Source organism: Coffea arabica, chromosome 3e (genome assembly GCF_036785885.1).
Source record: "Coffea arabica cultivar ET-39 chromosome 3e, Coffea Arabica ET-39 HiFi, whole genome shotgun sequence".
Taxonomy (NCBI): Eukaryota; Viridiplantae; Streptophyta; class Magnoliopsida; order Gentianales; family Rubiaceae; genus Coffea; species Coffea arabica.
In genome coordinates, this window is record NC_092315.1 from 46,235,576 (window position 1) to 46,252,088 (window position 16,513).

The window sequence follows — 16,513 nt, forward strand, 5'->3', positions numbered from 1 at the left end:
AATAATGAGACTTACATTTGTTGAGGGCTTGTGTCATGCCTCCAAGGGCAAGACACAATCCTTTGGTTGTTTTTTTCTCCTCCAAACTCTCTTACTTCTCTTAAACTAACTAAAACTAAGGAAAAACTCAAAACTTCCCAAAACTAGAAGAATTAGGTACTATATATTCTTGGTCTTGCAATTTTGGAGCCAAAAGGTCAAAAAGAGAAGCTCCTAGAACCTCTCAATACAGCTGCATTTCATCCCTTTATGTCCCATCAAGAGAGTAGAAGAAACAAAAAGTCAAGCAAGTTGACAACTTGTGGCTGTCACCAATCCCACAAGAGTTTTTGAGAAACCATGGAAGGATTCTTCAGGAATCATGCAGGGCATGTGATTCTTTGCTATTCTCCTCAAAGTGAACATTCTGTCCATAATCCCTTGTAGAATCCGCCGCTAAGAAACCCTCAAGGGTTTCTTCTTCTTTTTCTTCTTTTTTTAACTTTCCATTTTTCATCTTTGAGTTGCACCACCTCTTCTTTAAACATTGTTATGACTTCTCAAGCTTCTAATCCTCACTTTGTTAGTTCATTATTTCACGTCCAATTAAACTTGATCATTTTCCTACAAAAACAAAGAGATTTTGCAAGTAAAATGACAAAATCATAACAAATTCATCTATCAACTCAAGGTACAAATTAGAGAACAAAATGAGCAGTTTATAGCATTTAACTTCGCAAATTGACTCCAAAAGAATATGAAACATTAGCAAAAAGATCACAAAATTAGTCTTTATCAACTCCGTCACACTAAAATTATTGCTTGTTCTCAAGCAATATCGACAAACTACTCAACCAATGATTCAAGTGCCTAACTAAGTAACATACTTTTTCAAATTTAGGACATGATAAGTTGTTTTTGTGAGACCTTATTTCTATAAATGCAAGGCATCTTGATCATAACTTGCAAAAGTTATTAGAATTTAAAGTTTGTAATTTATTCAATAACATAAGGACACCAATATTTTATTCAATATACACTTAAATCATCAACATTGGTTTAAATAACTTATCATGGAAATATGGGCTCTTAAAACTTAATACACCTGCTAACACTTTAGTCGATAAATATAGAACTCGATCGTAGGTCTATTTCCCCACTCTTTTTGATAAGTGTGCACTTTGAGTGTTTAAATGTGTTTTATTATTTAGTTTTGGTGTATTTTATTCATTTTTATAGCTAATTAACTAGATTTCTAGTGAATTATGCATTTTGTAGTGCAAAGTATGAAAAAATTTGCATTTCTATGGATTAAAGTGTTGAAAACTTCGTGTTTTTGTAGGTTTTAATAATTCAATCATCAAATAGAGTGATTTAAGAAGACATTTGGATGATTGTTGATGATTTGAAGTGATTTAAAGAAAATATGAAGTGCAAAATATTGAAAAGATGAAATGCAATCAAGTATAAAAAAAAGATATGTTTGACAGCTTTAACACATTTTGGTATTTCGGCTATATCTTGAAGTAAAAGTATCAAATTGAAGTGATTCTTGAGCCATTTTGAAATAAGACATAGCTCTACATTTCTTATGAAGATATTGAAATCTAGTTCATGAGTTTACCTAGTCAAAAAGTCGAAATACAGTCGGCCATTTTTGTTATCAAAAGCTGAAACAGGGTTTTGACCAATCAAGGGTATTTTGCTCATTTGTCAATTTACAGAACTCCAAATTAGATAATTCTTCGTGCATTGAAATGCTAACTCAAAGGATTGCAGCTTTCATGTTTTATACAAGAGCTAGTTCATCCTCTACCATCAAGAAATATCAGTTGAAATTGGTGCAAAAACATAGCAATGTTGAAAACTGGTCAGAAAAGTATAAATCTGCAGGGGAGGACAATATGCGATCCAATACGCAACTTTAACCCGTGTTTTGAGGGAGCGTATTCACATTTTAGTTGCTTTACAACTGCAACTAGTTGCACTTCAACTTGCAGCTCTTTCCTACTACTTTTGGACCAATTTTCTGAACGGATTTCAACTGAAAAGTGAATGAAGCATATTGGAAATTTGGAGAAACGACTTTTGAGAATCTCAAGACACAATTTGCACAACTTGAAACATGATTGCCTGGATATTTAATTCTCTATAAATAGGACCTTTGTTCAACTTGTTATATAACTTTAGAAGGCTAGAAACACTACAAAAAATGTAGTCTTCACTAGTTTTTCTTAGTTCATTAGTATAGTATAGTTAGTGTAGGTTATCTATCTTGTATTTGTAGTTATATTTGGATGAAGAATTAAGAAGTAAGATGGAGAGTTTGGAACTCATGTGACAAAGGTGACTTCTCTCCTATCACTTTCTCTTTTGGATTTGAGTTCATTTTTTAGCTATAATACAAGTATGGTTTTTTCTTTCATTCTCTTTATGTTTAGTTAAAGTTTATACCTAGAATTATGGATAAACTTTCTATATCTTGTTAGTGATGTTTAATTGGTTATTTGATGATATTATTTTGATCTTAACTAGCCATTAATTGTGATAATATTAAAGTGTTAAGTCTGCAATGAGAATTGGGATTTGACACTAGTTCAAGGAAATGCTAAACCTAATGAGTTTATTCACAAGAGTAGAGGTGCACCTTTGTGGTTTTAGTGATTTGTTCCATATAATTTCATAGAAGAAATGAGTTTGTAATTAATTTCATAACCATGAAAGTAGGTATAATTTAGTTACAAGTATAGTTGATTCACTACGAGAGTAGGTTTCACATACATTAGGAAATTACGTCATAATTAGCTAAGATAATAACATTCAATTAACCGGTAATTTTACTTACAAGAGTCGTGAGGAATTCTATGGGGAGGAATTTAAAGCTTATAGTTTATTCAATAACAAAGGGACACCAATATTTTATTCAATATACACTTAATCATCAACATTGGTTTAGATAACTTATCATGAAAATACAGGCTCTTAAAACTTAATACACCTGCTAACACTTTTAGTCCATAAATATAGAACTCGATCGTTGGTCTATTTCCCCCACTCTTTTCTTCTTGACATAAACAACCTTGATTTTTCAATGTACACGGAAAAATATAGGAAAGGTGGATTGAGCTCGTGCGTACGTTGAACAAGCGACAACAACTCCTCTGTTGGATCATGTAGCTATACTATATTATATAGTTTGCAATAGTTTGTCACAAAATATCACATATATAATCCATTTGGAAACATAAACCCTGGGTTGTTATATATTAGTACATGCCGGTAGCATAAGTGATCACGACATACATGGTATAAAAATAGTCATGTTTGGAACTTGTAAACATATTATTAGATTCTTTTTACTTTACTGCTCATAAATAAGGCACATGCAATCGATGGAATGTTGAATATTCAACTTATATCAAGGTTTTAAACCCAACGTGTTTCTTGAATCAAAAATCTTATTAGATAGATTAACCGTAATCGAGCCATTATTAATCTATGACATAATAAAGATGTCATAAATAATTGATATGTTATTTTTATTATCATATAGACCATCAAATACTCAAAACGAACCGTCTATGATAAAAACAAGAAATGGTAATAATATTAAGAAAAAAAACTTATGAATTTATGAATAAAAATTGGATTGTGATATAAAAATTAAGTTACAACGTAGATAGTTTAATTTTAATAATGGTTTTTAGATAGAAATATAAAACTTAGTATGAAATTTTTGGAATTTTAAACAATTTAGAGCTAAACGACAATTTTTAAAAGGTGAAATAACGCAAAAACTAATATTGCATAAATTTAGGTTACCTTTGAAATCTAAAATAAAATGTAAGAGTTAAATAGAGAAAAAAAGGTTAAAAGAATAGTACCTGGCACTGTGTCAAATAATGTGTCAGGGTCGCATTTTTAGATGATGTCACAGCGTTAGGAGGTTTCTCCCACAATTTTGGTAGTATTTTTCTAATTTAAAACGATACCGTTTTGGCTTTCCATATTTACTGATAAATGCCGGCCTATCTTAACTGTCCACTGTCTGCTTTTTAATCTTAGCCGTGAGCTCGTCTAAAATGAAACTTGTAAGGCCCATTTCCGTGGCAAAGAGGACATAGTAATAGGGTTTTTCTTTTTTTGTTTTCTTAATCCCGATTTATATGCCCTTTATGAATTAACTATTAAGTGGAGGACAATTCAGTCATCTCATTGGATCGAGGGAGGTTCATGTAATTTACAAAATATTAGGGGATCTGAGTGAAATTGTCAGATACCGTAGGGAAGGTTTATGAAAGTATCACTATATGATGTGATAGAAAAGTTCGTAAAATAGGTGGTTTATATTGGGTTCTTAGCCCCGTCAAAGGTTTATATTGGGAAGGCTTATTTCATGCTAATAATTGTTCAATTTTCAACTGCTAATCAATGCTTTGGATCCTCATTATAATACTTACTCGAGTAAAATAGTGAAAGTCGTGTTGTTGCACATGCTTGGCCTGGTCTCAAGTCTTGGTTATTATTTCAAATCGTGAAATCCAAATAGAGTGGTTGAGTTGCAAATAGGGGTATTCATGGGCCGGTAATTAGTAATTCAGAAAAAAAATGCAAATTTTTCAATTTTTTTCAACAATGTGAACATCCAATCACCTGCCAAACTTTATTTGATAATTGGATTTCGACTAAATAGTTGGTATCTAGGTAAAATATCAAAAGTTTTAAGATTGGGTTTCTAATATAGATTAGTTAAGTATATTTAATGTGTAATTAACAATATAAAAGTTATTAATCTATTAATTAATATGCCTTTAAGGTCACATTTTTATTTACAAGCATAAATTATAATTTATAGCATTCTTGACTAATACATTGATATGTAATATGATATATTAGTGGGTATGAAATATATAAAATATTTAATAAAAATATGAAATTTGGTAATTCGGTCGATAATTTGAAATTTGAAAATCGAATTTCAATATCCATTCCAAAACTATTTTACCAAAATTTGAAATTGGATCTTAATCGGTTTTCTCGAATTCCATTTTACCGATATCTAGTTTTCGATCAAGATTGGATCAGCCCGTTACTCGGTTTTTTCTGAAGTGTGAACACCCGCAGTTGCAAACATCAGTTCACATGGCTGATGGTTACGTAAAATAGGTAGTTTATATTGGAATCTTAGCCCCACTGAAGGTTTTAACCAAGGAAGACTTATTTCAGTTGTTCAATTCTCAACTGCTAATCAATGCTCTGGATCCTCTGTCTAATACGAAGTCGAGTAAAATAATGAAAGTCGTGCTGCTGCACGTGCTTGGTCTGGTCTCAGGTTTTGGTTTCCGTTTCAAATAAAAAATCCAAGGACGGTGGTTGAGTAGCAAACATCAGTTCCCATGGCCGATAGTTAATTAACCAGGGAAGGGTCGTCATTTCATGCTAATACTTGTTCGGTTCTCAACAGCTAATCAATGCTTAGTATCAACTAGATAGACAGTGGAACCAATATAACACTACCTAAAACAATGAAAGTCGTGTTTTTGCACGTGCTTAGTCTCTAGTCTTCCATTTCCGTATTCCGTTTCTAACCTAAGAAATTCAAAGAGGGCGGTTGAGTTGCGAAGATCAGTTTACATGGCTGATAGTCGCATTTAAAAAAAAAAAAAAACCACCTGAATGATTAGTCGTCAATTATTTCCTTCATCTCGGCTGAATACACAAGATAGGAAAGTATATACAACTCTGCAGTAGGTAAAAGGCATTGTTGTGAAACGACTTCTGCATCCTTAAAGAGCTCATGTATGGGAATTCTGGTTTACTTCTTCTTCTTTGTAATTATCGCGAGATTGTGAAGTCAATCAATATCAAGCATATCCAACTTGCATATGTGAATTGGTGATAGGTCGAAATTTTTTATTAAATATATGATTAATTTCCCCTGTATTCTTGTCAAATATTGTTTTAATTATCGAATTCTACTTATATTTGATATTTTATATTAATTGTAGGGCGTTGGAGTAAAAGGTGCTAAAAAGGGGGTGATTTTCTTAGGAGTTGATTGTCAAGCGCAAGTTTCCCAATTTAGGATGGAGTCTACATGGAGTATTGGGTGAAGATCAGGAAATTATCACTTTTTATTAGATATTTTATTAGGGAACAATTAACATTATCTTGAGAGTTTTCCTTTTTCAAGTAGAATTCTATTTTTATTGTTTTTCCTTTCTTCGGGTAGTGAATACAAGAGAGAACTACTAGTATTAGTAGAGAAGGGGGAGGCAATAGTGAGGGGACTAGTCACTTAGATTAGGTATTTATCTTTGTTTTGGTTGGCCGCATGTTGGGGGCTTTCATTCATAGTATCACGTTGGGAATTTCTCAACAATGAATAACTAAATTCTTGTTTTCTAATCGAAAGTCAATTTGAAGATTCAGTTCCAAATATCTATGAGATCGAATTAATTTTATTTATTTTTTTTATTCATTGGTATTTGTACGTTTTTTAGTTTAACTTTTTATGATTGTTGTGTTAGTTGAATGTCAATGGCCCAATATTTGAATTAACCTAATAATCTATTATCAGATTAATTGATTGAATCCGTAATTGTTTAATCGATTAATACCAATGGCGACTAGCGTTTACACACGTTAGGGGAACGTATGATCTAATTTAAATAAACCCTTGTAACGTGTTTGTTGGTTAGGGTTAGACTTTTCTCATTCTTAATGCAATTGAGAAATTAAATCCTACAGTCGTATCTAGGATTGTTTCTTGGTTAGAGAAATAGTCAACGGTCGTATCTTGGCTATCGATAAAGTTAGAAAAAGTTGGTTATCAGAGTTTGTTAATGGCTATAACTAATCTATTAATGAGTAATTGAATTATCTTTGCATCGATGATCAGTTGAATGGAGGGTGTCTGAAAAGTTACACCTTTACCTAGAGTTGTATTTATTATTAATTTAATTCCTCCGTTAGTTATTTTATCAGTTGGTTAATTAGTTATTTTTGTATTTTCCAAAAACCCCCTCTTACTCTGGGCTTTAGAAGAAACGAATTATCTCTAGTTCTTGTGGATTCGACCCTACTCACCGCTATCTATAAAATTTATATTTTTCTCGAGTAGGTTTTTATTATTGCACAGGCTCGATATCTGTCATCTTTTGGCGCCGTTGCTGGGGATTGGTGTCTGATTAATTTGTTTCTTTTTAAGTTCATCTTATTTTTATTTTCCTCTTATTGTCATTTGTTCCCTAGTTTATGGCTACTAACATTCAATATTTTGGTGATAGACTGGATTTTATTCCTATGAAAGGTAATGAGCTTGTGCTTTTTTTGATGATCAACATTCAAATTCACTGAGTTTTCTTATAGAAAAAATGGCTGCTGCAACCTGTGAAATTTGTTATGCTACGGATCATTCAACCGGTATATGCCTTGAATTTCAAGATTACCTAAATGCCTCAATCAATAAATTTGGAGATTTTTCACCCTAATCTCAAACATAATGTGAGCCTTATTCAAATAGGTATGATCAATAATGATGGAATAATTCCAACTTGAATTATACAAAAGGGTCAACAGGTTTTCAACAGCAATATCAATATCAACAACTATCATCCATATCAGATATGTCCCTTAAAGAAATAATGGAATTAGTAACTGCTAATACACATCAATTTCAGCAAGAGACAATGGGTCTTCAATAACAAGAGTCTCAAAAATCATCATCCATGCCAGGTACGTTTCTTGAAGAAATAATGAAATTACTAACTGCTAATACATATCAATTTGAACAAGAGGCAAAAATGAGAAGTGGAGAGACGAAGGATAGTGACGGGTTTTTGATATAAGTGCAAGTTTAATTCCAATTTATATCCATTTGATTGCAAATATACAGGTCAAATTGGTAGTTTAAGGCATGTATCGGATCGATCTCACGAGGAGCAACTTAAACAAGTACTACGTCCTTTACTTACTCTATTATTTAGACCAACTAATAATTAAAGTAAGAGAATCTATAACTACTACTACCTACAAATCTTAACTAGACAATTGCAAGATAACAAATGGCGAAAATTCCCTTAATACTTAAGTGTAGGGATGTAGATTCCACTTATGGCATAAACAACACAAATGAATAGATTTACCTCTTGTTACAGCCCTTGTTTAACTAGGGATTCATTTCTAATATTATCAAATCTCATTCTCAGGATGAAATGGCCTAAAATAGTCTAGTTTTTCCTATTCTCATGGTGAATAACTAATTCTACTCTTGTTTCCTTCATGAAATGCAAGTTTAATCCACTTAAGTGTACCTCTATTCTCATGAGTCTACTACTTAAGCTCTACTCATGTTGTTCCATCATTATTACTAATTTTCATTGAATAATAACAACTAAGAGCTTGTTATTGGTGATCAAGCAACAACAAGTTAAAAGCATACACAAATAGACAAGTTAATACAAGATGCAATAAGTGTAACTCATATTCATTTCATGTCAAATAATCATAAGTTTCATCTACTCCTTAGATCTAGAAATTTAGCTACTCGTGTAAGATATGACAAGAAAACACATAGTTTCATTGCATGAACACATCATGAACCACAAGTAAAAGATAGATTAAAGAAAGCTTAGCCACGGTTAATAAAGAAGCTCCAAATGATCTTTAATTTTTTCAACAAAATAGGTATAATGAAGTCTCCAATTGTTCTCCACAAAAAGTCCTAACTAGAGAGAACAAGACAAGACTTACTTCTAAGTTCTCCTATTCAATTCTAATATGAACCCCTTCTAATATGTTCTGCTCTCTTCTAATAATGTCCTTTCCTCCTTTTCTTTCTAAATTTGCCTCTCATTGAAATCTTCACATATTGCTTCTTCAAGTATACAAGAGGTTTGTCAGTTTCCAGCCAAAATTTTGTATGAAACATGAGTCAAAAAGTAAATGTGAAATGAGCACAAGTTGTTTTGCAAATTGCAGAGGAGAGAGAAAGATCCGAGACTTGGATCCGAGGGGTGAAAAAGTGATCCGAGCTCGGATCCGATTGCCTCAGCATTTTCTTCATGCAGTATCCGAGGTCTTCTTCAAAGTGATCCAAGCTCGGATCTCCAGACCTCAGATCCACTTCTCCGGAAGATCATACGAGGGCTCGGATCCCAGAGAATGAGAATGGATCGGAGCTCGGATCCTTCTCCCCTGTTTCCACCTTCAAATTCTTTCCTCTTTCGCTCAATTTTTGCTCCTTGTTTCACTTGTCCATTGTCCTCTAACTAGCACCTTGCCTCTTCTTTATCTTATGTAAGTGTTTTATGCCCCGATAACCTACAAAATATCACGTGTTTATGCATTAATCTACTCATTTTGCAAGTTTCGATCACTAAACAACACTTAAAGCAATTTGCACCAAAAAGAGCTTAAATATGGCTATGATCTCTAAAAATATGACAAAAGATCGTGCAAAATTGTACACAATATATACAAAATATTCACTTATCAGATGGAATGCGTCAAGAACCATTATTTACATTAGATATGTCTCTTGAAGAAATGATATTTATTTTCAACGGGAGACACAAAGGATAAATAAAAGGATGGAAGATGGAAGGCGTGAATTAGCATCTACAATGAGCAAACTGATTTCTCCAATTTATGAAGAATTGCCCTCACAGACCATCATCGATCTTAAGGAAGGTAAGAATACAATTATCCTGACAAGTGACATGGAGTTGCAAGAGTCTCAAGAAGAAGGATCTACATATGTAGTTGAAAAGGGAATTGAAGTGCAAGAAATGAGATCCCAACATCAAATCGTTCAGGTAAATGAATCCAGTGAACAATCTCCAAATGCGGTAACATCTCCTCCATTCCTTAATCAACATTCTTCATCTCCTCCATTCCTTAATCAACATTCTCCTGACTCTTATTGTTTAATTTCTGTTAGCGAGATTGACTTTATTATCCCAAAAGATTTTGAGTTTCATGATAGGAATAAGTTAATAAAGACGATGACAAAATATCTTGAACCAGTAAGTGCATGAGATGGAGAAGTGAGTGAAGAATTAAGATTATTGTTGACTTGCTGGCACCATCTTCTAATCCATGGAAGACCGTAACTCATGTATTCAAGAATTACTCTATTTACGAGGGCTATTAGGATTATATAGAGGATGAAGTACTGAAACAAGCAACAAGATTTTATTCTCTCTGAACAAACATTGCAATGTCTAACCAAAAACATTAAAAAAAGGCGCTTATTGGGAGGCAACCCAATTTAATTTTTAGTTTATTTTTATTATTAGTTTCATTTTATTTATCTTAAATTTTTGAATTTGATGTGTTTAATTCTCATTTTTTATGTTTTTTTCTTAGAAGACTTTCTCCCAACATGACGTGCTCACGTCAAGAGGGCACATGGTAATGTACAAATACACTCCACCATCAGAAACATTTACACCAACATGACGTGCCCGTGTTAGGAGGACACATGGTAAAGCACTAATTTTTCAATTCATCGTCAGAAGCGTTTGGACAAACATACGCGCCCGCGTCAAGAGGGCATGTGGTAACTTTTAATTCAACAATTTCATCGTCAGAAGGGTTTCTACCATCATGACCTGCCCACTCATGTCCTAGGGAAGGGTTAAAAAAAATTTTCACCGAAACTCTTTCCTATTTCTATTTTTCTTTTTCTTTCTTTCTTTTTTTTTCTTCTTTCTCTTTTCTTTCTATCTTTCTTCCTTTCTCTCCTTTTTCTTTCTTTCTCCCCTATTTCTTTCACAGGCCAGTGTCTCCAACCACTACTGCCTGCTGCTTAAATGCCGACCAAAGTTGCTCGTCTGTTCATCGTCCAGTACCGCCAGCACCATCCATTCCTTGCCGGCCGTTCGTTGTCACTTCACGCTACCCTTTCCACCCGTAGCTGTCCACGACCCTCCTCAATTATCAGGGAAGTTTCATTATCCTTTTTACTTCATATTCTATTCTTTATTTCTTACATTGAGAACAATGTAAGATTTAGGTGTGGGGGGATAGTATATGATAGTTTATTGGAAAAGTGCAAATATAGGCATTTTTGTTGAAATTTTTTTGTTCAATTTTTTTTCTAATTTTATCTAATTTTTGCCTATCTTTGTGCATATTTATAGTTGTTCTTGATAAACGATAGTTAGATGTCTCAAAATTTTCTATTGCTAAGATTTTATAATCTAAGATGTTAAGTATGATATGGTTAAATCTAAGGGTATCTCTTTGGTGAATATTTGAGATTTTGTGACTTTTGCACTTTTTGATTAATTTCTCTAAGTATTGTAAATATTTGTCTAGCATTTTTTGTGCAAATTGGTTCAACTACTAATCTTAGTTCTCCATGTAAGAAATGAAGTGGGTTTGTGTGATTTTTAATCTTAATTTGGTGTTTATTTATGAATAATATTAGGCTATACTCCACTAGTATCGTTGTCTAGTAACCGGAGGTCTTCACCACAAGTGTCGATTTTCGCATCAAAAAGTAACGATAACTATGAGTATGTGATTTTTAAACGATGAGAGTTGAGTAACGGGGTTCCTTCATTGGTAAATGTCGGAGTTCGAGTCAAAAGGTTTGAATGGCTAAGAACTAAACATTTTCCTTAGAAAAAAGAAAAAAAAAGAAGAAGAGAGAGTTGTTCTAAGAGTGAAAAACAAAAAAAAAATGTTGGAGATTGTGGATGGTTACATTAGCCTGCTGATCTATGAGTTTTAATGTTGAGATTTTACTTAATAGTCGAACCATTTGCTGAAAAATGCTGGTTGAATATTTTATATTCTTGGATTTGTTAGTCATAAATTGGAAAAGTCATTGATCTTGAAAGCCAACTGGAGAGATATTTCTTGAAAATTACCACTAATACTTGACATGTGTTTTAATTGTATCTTGGTAATAGATGATTTGAGTGATAGCCATTGTTTGAATTTTATTGTTTTATTTGTTGTTTCTCATGTTGAGGACAAGTATGGTCTAGGTGTGGGGGAAATTGATAGGTCAAAATTTTTTATTAAATATATGATTAATTTCCCCTGTATTCTTGCCAAATATTATTTTAATTGTCGGATTCTACTTATATTTGGTATTTTATACTAATTGTAGGGCGTTGGAGTAAAATGTGCTAAAAAGGGGGTGATTTTCTTAAGAGTTGATTGTCAAGCACAAGTTTTCCAATTTAAGATGGAGTCTACATGGCGTATTGGGTAAAGATTAGGAAACTACCACTTTTTATTAGATGTTTTATTAGAGAACAATTAGCATTATCTTGGGAGTTTTCCTTTTTAAAGTAGAATTCTATTTTTATTGTTTTTCCTTTCTTCGGGTAGTGAATAGAAGAGAGAACTACTAGTATTAGTAGAGAAGGGTGGAGGCAATAGTGAGGGGACTAGTCACTTAGATTAGGTTTTTTTCTTTGTTTTGGTTGGTCGCATGTTGGGGGCTTTCTTTCATAGCATCGCGTTGGGAATTTTCTCAGCAATGAAGAACTAAATTCTCGTTTTCTAGTCGAAGGTCAATTTGAAAATTTGATTCCAAACATCTGTGAGATCGAATTAATTTTATTTATTTCTTTTATTTATTGGTATTTGTACGTTTTTTAGTTTAACTTCTTATGATTGTTATATTATTTGAATGTCAAGAGCCCGATATTCGAATTAATCTAATAATCTACTGTCAGATTAATTAATTGAATCTGTAATTGTTTAATCGATTAATACCAGTAGCGACTAGCGTTTACACACGTTAGAGAAACGTGTGATCTAATTTAAATAAACCCTCGTAACGTGTTTGTTAGTTAGGGTTGGATTTTTCTAATTCTTAATGCAATTGAGGAATTAAATTCTACTGTCGTACCTAGGGTTGTTTTTTGGTTAGAGAAATAGTCAACGGTAGTATCTTGGCTATCGATAAAGTAAGGAAAAGTTGGTTATCAGAGTTTCTTGATGGCTATGATCAATCTATTAAAGAATAATTGAATTATCTTTGCATCGATGATCAGTTGAATAGACCATGTCTGAAAAGTTGCACATTTACCTAGAGTCGTATTTATTATTAATTTAATTCCTATTTATTTCTGTTAGTTATTTTATCAGTTGGTTAATTAGTTATTTTTGTATTTTCCAAAACCCCCCTTACTCTGGGATCTAGAAAAAACAAATTATCCCCGATCCCTAGGTTTTATTATTATACAGGCTCGACGCCTATCAATTGGCTTAGAGGTTCTGATTCAAGTTACCTTCTTTTAATAGGCCTTGGACGGTGGCGTGGACATCCTCAATCTCTCATAACCACAAAGACCGCCTTCTAGAACCCTATTGACGCTACACTTCTTTCAGCGGTTAAAGGTGGAGTATTTGTTGCACAGGCAGCAGGAAGTGGAGGTCCTTTTCCTCAAACTTTGTTCTCTTATAGCCCACGGATTGCATCTGTTGCCGCTGCAGTTGATGACCGGAGGTACAAGAACCATTTGACTTTGGGAAATAGAAAAATCTTAGCTGGATTTGGATTTGTCACTTAAGTAATACTGGATTATGTTGTTTGACTAATTTACTAGAAACATGCGTATGTGCTAATTGGTTGCATAAAGCCAGATGCTTTATTTTGTTTTTGATATTTTTGTCCGATTCTGCTGATTTTGTTTCAAACTACCTGCACAAGTTAAACTCTCTTTAGCTGGAAGAAACCTCCCTTTGGTTCCTGTTTTTTTTTATCGTTTTATTGGGTGAAAGCCAGGGTGGGGAGTTGGAGAGTTGGGTGGTGCTGCTGTCTATTTCTATGATGAATATATTATGTTGATTTGTGGACTCATTTAAAGCTTGGTAACCTCAATCTTCATCAGGAAAAGACATAAACAGACGCATTAAGAGGGATGCAGGAAAATCAGAGTGAAAAGCAAGCCAGGGGAGGAGCTGGTTTTGCCGTTACTGGAAATTGCTTCACCGCTACCATCTCAATCTTCAATGGACAAGCACCGTAGGATATCTTCTTAGGAATATATGAAGTACATGATTATTCGCCAATTTTCCCATAATTTTGTCATACATATATATATGTTTCCCACTCCTTTTCATTTTTCTTAATACACACTTCAAGTTTGTATGTTTGTGTGATGAATTGATGGTGATCAGTTGAGATTCTTTATATCACTGCTCGGTATCAAATCGAGTACCAGTTCCATTTATCACGTGAGGGTAAAAAAAGATTAAATAAATTACATATGACAATTTAAATAATATAATATTTTACATAAATATAAAAATTGACACTAAATTGCCACTGAAAAGTGACACTTAGGATTACATGTGGACGGTGATGATTAGTATGGCTAAAACTCTTGAGTCTGACCAAACTAGGGACAGGAAAACACAGTTCTAAAATTACATCTCAGTCCCTCTAGTTTCTTTTATTTAGAAATTGTGCCACTAACTTTCTGTCATTTTGAGTTTGACCCCACGATTTGTTTTAAATGTTTTCAGTTAGGTCTTTAGGACTAGCTTAGTAGTTGTTAGCCCGATCATCTCTTAATTTATTGTGCTAAGTGTCAATTACTTTCAATTAGTCATTTGTTTTATCTCTCTTTGTACCTTTTTTTCCCAAAAAATTTCCAAATAAGGGCGGGGTGGGATTTAAGAAATGGGAAGGGGGTAGGGATTAGAATCTAAGACCTTAATTTTAACCGCTAGACTAAGGCTTCCTTGACATCTCTCTTTTATATTTTTATTTTTTTTTATAAAATACTTATTTTCTTTTAGCTACATTAGTGCCTTTATAAGCTGATAACATATTTTCACTTAAACTGAAGAAAAGGTAAAAACTAAACAGATGCCCCGGGGTGACAACTGGCTTGTCTATAAGCAGAAATTTATTGAAGTGATCAAAGACTGACGCTTTGGGTTGCTTTTGTTCTTTTGAAGTTTGGACGAAATGAAAATCAAAATGCTAATCTCAAATTTTCTCAAGTTTGAATGCACGTAATATCACCAAAATAGATAATTGACATCTAACTCATTTTGAATTTCAATACTTTTACTCGTGATAAATCATTCAGTATTGATCTTTTAAAATTGCAGACAAATTTTGAAATTTTTTTGTTTATATTCTATACCTTAAAAAGGAGTAAGATAAGCATACCAAAAAATAAAGAAAAAGGGAGTGGATCCACCATAAAAAAAAATTTATCAACCATCCCTTGAATCGCATACACTTTTGCCAAAAAAAATAAATAAATGACACCAAGCCTGCAAGACATTTGGGATAATGCCAAAATGGAACTGTCATTTGGCAAACAATGCATCCTCACAAGAAGTACAATTAAGCTCCCCATTTCTATATATTTGTATGTACTGCATTGTTAGTTGCAACCTCTAAAATCAAGTCGCGGTCCATTGGGTTAGCATGGTTTATAAAATAAATTTTCAAAATTTATTTAACTGAACTTAATTTTTAACTATTTTTTTATTTTACATGTATTATATCATAGCAAGTGTTATATTATGAGTCTGAATTTTATATACATACATATATATATATATACTCCCTCCGTCCCACTTTGATAGTCCTGATTCTTTTTTCACACAGTTTAATAAAAGGTAGTTAACTTTGTTGGAACAATCAATTTAGGTAGTTATTTTCCTAGAATACCCTCACATTAATTTAGAGTACAATCTTATGGGAACTTGAATTGATGGTAAAAAAAATAATCAACTCTCATTAAATGGGGTAGGTTTATAGTAACAACAACTTAAATTGAATAAAGGTATTTTCGAAAAATTAAAATACAACTACATTTTTAAATTGGAAAGTGGACTATAATTTGGGACAGACGAAAAAGGAAAACACAACTGTTAAAGTGAGACGGAGGGAGTATTAATTAGCGGAACACATCCATCTTCCAAGTATTAGACATAGAAACGCAGCCTTACTCTCTTTGAAAGAAGCGATGTTCAGACATCAGATGGGATCCTCTGTCCAATTTTTTGTGTCCAATTTCCTGTCCAACACAAAACTATGTAGTTTCACTCATTCTTGTGGCTGACGTGGCACATAAAAATAAATGCCTGTTTGGCTCAAGCACCAAGCAACAGCCCTGTCAAATTGTAACCATTCACCGTGAATTCCTCCAAAGCAAACCACTAGCCTAACGGAAAAGACATAGCAAAATTTGAGACATACAGAGAGACAATCAAATCCTTGGAAGTACAAAGCAAAATGTTAACTGAACTTAATTTTTAACTAGTTTTTTATTTTCAAAATTTATTTAACTGAACTTAATTTTTAACTAGTTTTTTATTTTACATATATTATTTAATAGCAAGTGTTATATTATGGGTCTGAATTTTATACACATACATATATATATATATTAATTAACGGAACACATCATCTTCCAAGCATTGGACGTAGAAACGCAGCCCTCTGAAAGAAGCGATGTTTAGCAAATCAAGGTATGATGATACGATTTCAATGTGAGGTGTCGTTTAGCTTCACTGAAGAGTATTTTGCGATTGGTGT

General features: G+C 32.9%; 1 long non-coding RNA gene across 1 annotated transcript; it reads left to right on the forward strand.

Moving 5' to 3' along the window:
- The first annotated feature begins 13,293 nt into the window (after positions 1 to 13,293).
- LOC140038747 (uncharacterized) lies at positions 13,294 to 14,105 on the forward strand. Its single transcript, XR_011842322.1, has 2 exons — positions 13,294 to 13,456; positions 13,842 to 14,105. It is a non-coding gene; the product is annotated as an uncharacterized lncRNA (long non-coding RNA).
- Positions 14,106 to 16,513: the final 2,408 nt, after the last annotated feature.